At 37.1% G+C, this 6943-nt stretch overlaps 1 long non-coding RNA gene across 1 annotated transcript; it reads left to right on the top strand.

The window, feature by feature from the left end:
• Positions 1-2629: 2629 nt before the first annotated feature.
• On the top strand, positions 2630-5612 carry LOC112953950. The gene is made up of 2 exons (XR_003250647.1): positions 2630-2674; positions 5580-5612. It is a non-coding gene; the product is annotated as an uncharacterized LOC112953950 (long non-coding RNA).
• The last annotated feature ends 1331 nt before the right edge of the window (positions 5613-6943 follow it).

The raw sequence follows: 6943 nt of genomic DNA, 5'->3' as shown, positions 1-6943 counted from the left end.
CTTAAGGTTGGAAAGGACTCCAGAGGTCATCTAATCTAACTCCCCTGCACATGCAGGGTCACCTAAAGCACGTAGCACAGGGCTGCATCCAAGCAGGTTTTAAAGATCTCCTAAGAAGGAGACTCAATAATTGCTCTGGGCAGCCTGTTCCAGTGCTCTGTCATTCTCACTGTTAGGAAATGTTTTCTTAAGTTCCTGTGGAACTTTTGGTGCCTCAGCTTGTGGCCATTTCCTCTAGTCCTATTGCTTTCCACCACTGAAAAGAGTCTGGCCCCATCGTTCTCACTCCCTCCCTTGAGGTGTTTATAGACACTGATCAGGCCCCCCCTCAGCCTTCTCTTCTTCAGGTTGAACAGGCCTGGCTCTCTAAGCCTTTCCTCAGAGGACGGATGTTTCAGGCCCCTGATCATCCTCACAGCCCTGCGCTGGACTCTCCATCCAGGTCCACATCCCTCTTGTACTGGGGATCCCAGAACTGGACACAGCCTCCAGATGTGGCCTCACTAGAGCTGTGCAGAGGGGAACAATCACCTCTCTTGACCTGCTGGAGACGCTCTTCTTAACGCACCCCAGGATCCCATTTGCCTTCTTGTCCACGAGGGCACACTGCTGCCTCATGGTCAACTTGTCATCTACCACGATGCCCAGGGCCCTCTCTGTGGGGCTGCACTCCAGCAGGTCCACCCCTAATCTGTACTGGTGTCCGGGGTTATTCCTCCCCAAGTGCGGGATCCTGCACTTGCCCTTGTTGAACTTCATGAGCTTTCTCACCGCCCAGTCATCCAGTCTGTCCAGGTCCCTCTGGATGGCAGCACAGCCCTCAGGGCTATCAGATATTCCTCCCAGTTTGGTATCATCAGCAAACTTGCTGAGGGAGCACTCCATCCCTTCATCCAGGTCGTTAATGAATAAGTTGAACAGGACCGGACCAAGGACTGACCCCTGGGGGACACCGCTAACTACAAGCCCCCAACTGGACTCCACGCCACTGACTACCACTCTCTGCACCCTGCCACTGAGCCAATTCCCAATCCACCTCCCCATCCACTCATCTATCCCACACCTTTGGAGCTTGCCCAGGAGGATGCTGTGAGGGATGGTGTCAAAAGCCTTGCTCAAGTCCAGATAGATGACATCCACTGCTCTGCCCTCATCTATCCAGGTAGTCACTCCTTCATAGAAGGCGATCAAATTAGTCAAGCATGATTTCCCCTTGGTGAATCCATGCTGACTACTCCTGAGCACCTTCTTCTCCTCCATGTGTCTGGAGACAGCAGCCAGGATGAGCTGTTCCATCACTTTCCCAGGGATGGATGTAGTTGCCCAGGTCCTCCTTCTTGCCTTTTTTGAAGACCGGAGTGACACTGGCTTTCTTCCAGTCCTCCAGCACCTCCCCCATTCTCCAGGACCTTCCGAAGATGATGACGAGTGGCTTGGCTATGACATCCGCCATTTCCCGCAACACTCCGGGATAAATATTTTGAAGACTTGCCATGATTGTCACTAATTTTAGAGCAGAGAATTATTTCTTTGATTCTACCGAAAAAAGAGAGTAACAACACTGTCAAACATGAACAGAAATGCAGTCACTTCTAAAATTTTCAGATAATAACCGATTTAAAATCCATAGGATTTTCAACTATTTCAAAGACATTTGTATTAATAATAAACCTGCATGAATAAGTTGTAATGAATTATTTAGACAAGGACTGTTTTCAGGAAAATTTTCTGTGAAAAAAAGAGATTTTTTTAAAGCTATATACCATATAAGCATATACCATATATATTGTTGCTCTACAGATTAAGTACAATGTAGAATTCACATATTGGTGGTTATTCAGAGTGATGAAGTGACATATTTTTGGCTTCTTCAGATGGTAGGTATGACTAGTTAGCAGAATAAATTTAAAATTTTGAATTCTTGACTGAAATAGACAGTAAAATTTGAACAAGTTCTACTTGCCTGTGCTTAAATATTAAGGTCATGAAAACAATCATAGGGGGTTTTATTTTTGTCATAATTAAGTAAAAATGATAAATGGATGAACAATAGCATCATTTTTTTAATAATAAATTTTGAAAATCTAGTCAAAAGTGTTGTCATTTTCCTGTTTACACACAGTTTAGAAAATGGAATGAGTATATATCACTGTAGTATCACAGTTTCAGTTAGAAAGAGAAAAATATTTAAAAGGGGCTTTTCCTTTTCTTTTTGGACAATTAATGAAGAGATGAGTGACATCTTGTTTCATTTAGAAAAAAAAAAAATTTAAACCTAAAGAAAAATTCCTAAAATTCTCAACTTGGCTATCCCTTTCTTTTGCAACATATACATATAACATTGCATTTCAAAGATGTTCAGAAGTCCTCAAAAGCTTCAAAAAAACAATAACATACAAAGGAAAACCATCCTTCTAGTCATTTTTTCTGTCTAATTCTTTGACACAACATGCAGAAAGTGATCTATCCAACTGTTTGAATGAGGATATTATAGCACAAAGCCAGCATTGACTGAGGCCAATCCGCAAAGACTAATTTGTGTTTTCTTATCCTTCAGACAGACCTCTTCACTGTCTATAAAGCTCTGCAAATGACCACAGTCTGCAGCCGGAAAATCCTGATGACTGGCAAGAGACTCAATGAGGACTGAATAATGAAATTGTGCTATTAGAAGGTACAAGACATCAATTCCAAATCATTGGGATGATGCAAATCAGTTATTGTATTTTTTAATGTACATTGTTTTAATTGAACAGCTTTGTTCATGCTTTGTTGGTATGTGAAGATAAGCCAGAACAGGCTAGAAACCACATTCCTAAGGCCTGTTTCTCTAATTGCCAAGTAAATCTACACTGTCCAAGCAGACAAGCCAAAGTAATCGCTGCTTTGTTCATTCTCTTCTTTCTCATTCTTGTGACAAATGCTTTGATTATATATTAAAGTTACATATATGGAACAGTTAAGTAAACTTTCTCTGTCGAAGTTGGTGACAATCCATCTTTTTAGGGATTTTTGTATGAAATGCAACTAATACTATAATTTATTTTTACGTTTTCAGTTTTTTGCTCAAAGAAATGATACTGTATGTAATCACTGAGCAATTCAATTTATGCAGGAAGGTCTTGGAATTTTAGAAAGGTATGCATAATTTGGAGATAAGTTTCTTCATATACTGCTGAACAAGGAATTTTTTATACACATAATTTTAAGCTCCAACTTTTAATGCTGTAATTTTAATAGAATATCATTAATGTGACTATATATATATTGCTGAATATTAGCTCTAAACACTTGCATTCACAGATTTTTTTTGTAATAGAGTAATAGATAAGAGAAAAACTGTGTGTAATAAAATAGGATTTTCTATCATGTCGCATTAAGATAGGTGGATGTGCATATATAACACACTAGTAGTCTTACATAAAATGTCAGTATAAATGGGTGTGTATAGGGTGGATAAAGGACACACAGATATGGTTTAAATATTATTTGTGTCAATGTAAAATGTACATCCTAACCTTTTAAAATATCTTCTAATAGTTATTATATAGTATATATAGTTACAGTATTTTATAATACTATAAAGTTATAATTTAAAAAACTATTTAAGAAGAAAAAAAAAATGGCCTAAGTACTAGTTTGGAGAAATTAGGAGAACTTTGGTATAAAGGATGAAAGATAGAGTTGATTTTAGTTATATCCAGTTTTAGTGCTCTGCAGAATTATTCCCCCTGTTGTGACATGGTCATCTAAAAGTAGTTGCATCCAAATTACCTTCTAAGTAACTTCTAAACATTCAGTTCCTCCCACAAAAGCTCACAAACTACAGAGTTTACAGTGGGTCCTAGAAGTATATTCAGAAATACTATAACTTGCCAGTATTAATATTGCCCCAAGTACACAAGTGGTTTGGACTCTTCTCCACCTGGAAAGGAGGAGTCATCTGGAAGCAGTTTCTAGCAGCTGTGCAAAACAACTTGCTACCCTAACAGGAATAGATCCTTCTTATCCCAAAATATCATTTTTATTCATATAAAATAAAGTAATAATTAAAAAAAATCTTATTCTCTCTCTTACTATGCTGAGAATGTGTATCTGTTCACCCTTCCATATACTTCCTGTGGTTCATATGTGAGTGAATGTATTTTAGATATCTGAACACACCTCCATAAATATCTTCAGTAGCAACAATCACAATAGATATTCCAGGCACCATCACAATAGATCTTCCAGGCACCATTCACCATTCATCATAAGTCAAAGTACTAATAAAATCAATAAAGCCTCCACATCCATGGCTCATTATTCTTAGTTTCTGCCCTGTCTGTGCTAACTCTCACTGCAACAGCACAGTACTGTCGGTTGAAGAGAAGAGAATAGAAGAGCAGACCCAAATCTATATAGGTACTTTGCCACAGCAGAACATACCTTGTTCCAGGAATGCAGGAACTAGGACACATTTGGAGTATATTCAAATTCCCTAACATTATGGCCTAGAATTGTCTGAGTAAATTTTATGTTTTCTTTCTTTAAGGCTCTCTTCTTCCACATTTTCCTTTGTGTTACATGGTCAAGGAAGAAATGTTTCATCTGTAAAATGTCACTGCATAAAAAATAGACAGTAGAAATAAAAAACATAAACTTTAGATGCAAAGTTTTCTGCTCATTTTATCTAAATATTATCCAGGAAGATGAGTGATTGGACAAGTTATAAAATACCTGTTGTATCTTCAGCCTTTCTGAGGATTAAGGAAAGGTTAAAGAGGTCCAGTCAAATGGAAGAGCTGTGCTGATACAATGTTGGATTTGCACACTGAGTTTAGAATTAAAAAAAAATCCAGTGAGTATCATGTGAATATTTGTGACTAGAGGCATGACTGGAAGTGCACACAGTGCTAGGAAGACAAGAGGGTAAGCTGGAGTCATCCTGAAAGCATCCAAAACTCCTGGGTGTTTTAACCCAAGCTAAAACTCTAAGACGTGGCAGGAATTTCCCTTTGCCTTGCTAAGCCTCGAGACAAAAGACAACATATGTCCCAGAGGACACAATTCAAAGAGCCGGGATGCAGCCTAACAAAAGCACCGAGAACATTGCAAAATGTTACTTCCTTGAAATCTATTCCTTTATAGGGATAGATTATATAGATCTTTATAAGTAGATCTGGTAATATAATATAATGTGTAGATGTACAGTATTAAGAACATCTCATCTTTGATAGCATGCAAAAGATAAAGATGTTTATTTCATTTTCAAATGAAAAAATACAGACATATGATACTACTGTGGATTATGTAATTAGTCTTTGTGATATTGGTGTGTTCAGATTAGCTTACACTGTTGACTAAATACGAAATTCTTTGCTCTGATACATTTCTTATAATTTCCGCAAGAGACTGATAAAGATTTTTTAAAAATGGTAAGTACCTTTTGTTTTAACTTTCTCATGTGGATTTTATTTCTAAAGTACTATGTATTGCTTTATGAACTTTTATATTCCAAGTTAATATGATTAAGAATGCACTCACTGAGCTATTTGGCTTCTCATATAAGTTTTCCTTTTGCTTATTTGTTTTCCAAGGTTATGAAGAATGGAAGAGGACCAAACAAACCTGCCATGAGGAAAATATTTCCAAGTACCAGTAAACCTGGAGACTGAATATCAACTTTGGGTTTTGCTTACTTGACATTTCCTCAGTTGTTTTGTTTTAGAGTATATAGTTTTAGCAATGTTATTTCATCTAACTATGAGGACCTCTTGTATAATTGCTTGTGAAAAGATTTTAGTATACTTGTAAAGCTTATCAGAAAATAAGCCCCTTTCTTCTTTAATCATTGCCAGGTATGTTGGTTACTTTGGTTGTAACTTCTTACAGGGATCAAAAAGTGCCTACATATTTATTTCTGTTATGTGTTTGTTTCTGCGTTATGTGTTTGTTTCTAATTCTCTAATTATGGATTCTAATGTGCTTTGCAAGTTAGTATATGGTTTCTTGTTTTTCAGAGCAGTGGACCATTTCTTTGTTTACTGCAGCTGAATTATCTGAGACCTCCTAGTGATGTGTACATCACTCCTGTTTGCTGCTGGATAGCAAAATACATTAGTTGATTTTGTCCCATTAACTTTTTATCGCCATATCTGCACTTTCCTGTTAATGCTTAATGCAAACTGTCTGTACTGAAGCTATACCACTGATTCAAGACTGGTTTATACTGTATTGTAGTTTGACTGAAACTTATTAAAGCATTCTCCCCTTTGCTACAATTGTGCCACAGATTTCAGTTTAAATCAGCCTTTTCACTTTGACTTTTGACTTCTCAAGGTACTATTCCATCTGTTGAAATCCTGTCACCTCCTGGAATAATATAAATGTAATGTATTTCATGTAATAAAATATTCTGATGTAATGAAGTAATGTTTTAAAATGAAATGGCTCTGAGAATATGAAGGTTGACAGATGCTGATCAAAGTCTTGCAAAGCAGTCTATCCTTGCAGCTGTGTACAAGCAATGCAGGGAGATTCCTTGCACACCAGCCAAGAGTGTTCCTGGGAGCTTCTTGAGCTCCCTTACATTTGACAGTAAGTGCTACTTGATTCATCCAAGTCATTTGTTCTCTTTTGAATAACTTCCAGCTACAGAGCAGAAAATATGTTAAATATTGATTTATAGGAGTCAAGGCATCAATGAACAATGTGTACAGAACTTCTGTGGTAAGATAAAGTTTTTAGTTCAATTGAAAGATCTTTTTTTTATAGGAAGAATGATAAGCAAAAGGCATGGTTGATTTCTATAAAAATGTGATACTAAATCTATGTCTTTCTTCTTTGCATCACTTACTCTTCTTGACTATGTATGTGAATGTTGACCATATGAATGTAAGATCACTTATCTCTATCCTTTTAAAAAAGCATAGGAGTAAGAATCAAGAGTAGATGACAGATA

This window comes from Nothoprocta perdicaria, unplaced genomic scaffold (assembly GCF_003342845.1).
Source record: "Nothoprocta perdicaria isolate Ctin4 unplaced genomic scaffold, notPer1 scaffold_473, whole genome shotgun sequence".
Taxonomy (NCBI): domain Eukaryota; kingdom Metazoa; phylum Chordata; class Aves; order Tinamiformes; family Tinamidae; genus Nothoprocta; species Nothoprocta perdicaria.
This window is presented reverse-complemented; position numbering and strand designations above follow the sequence as displayed.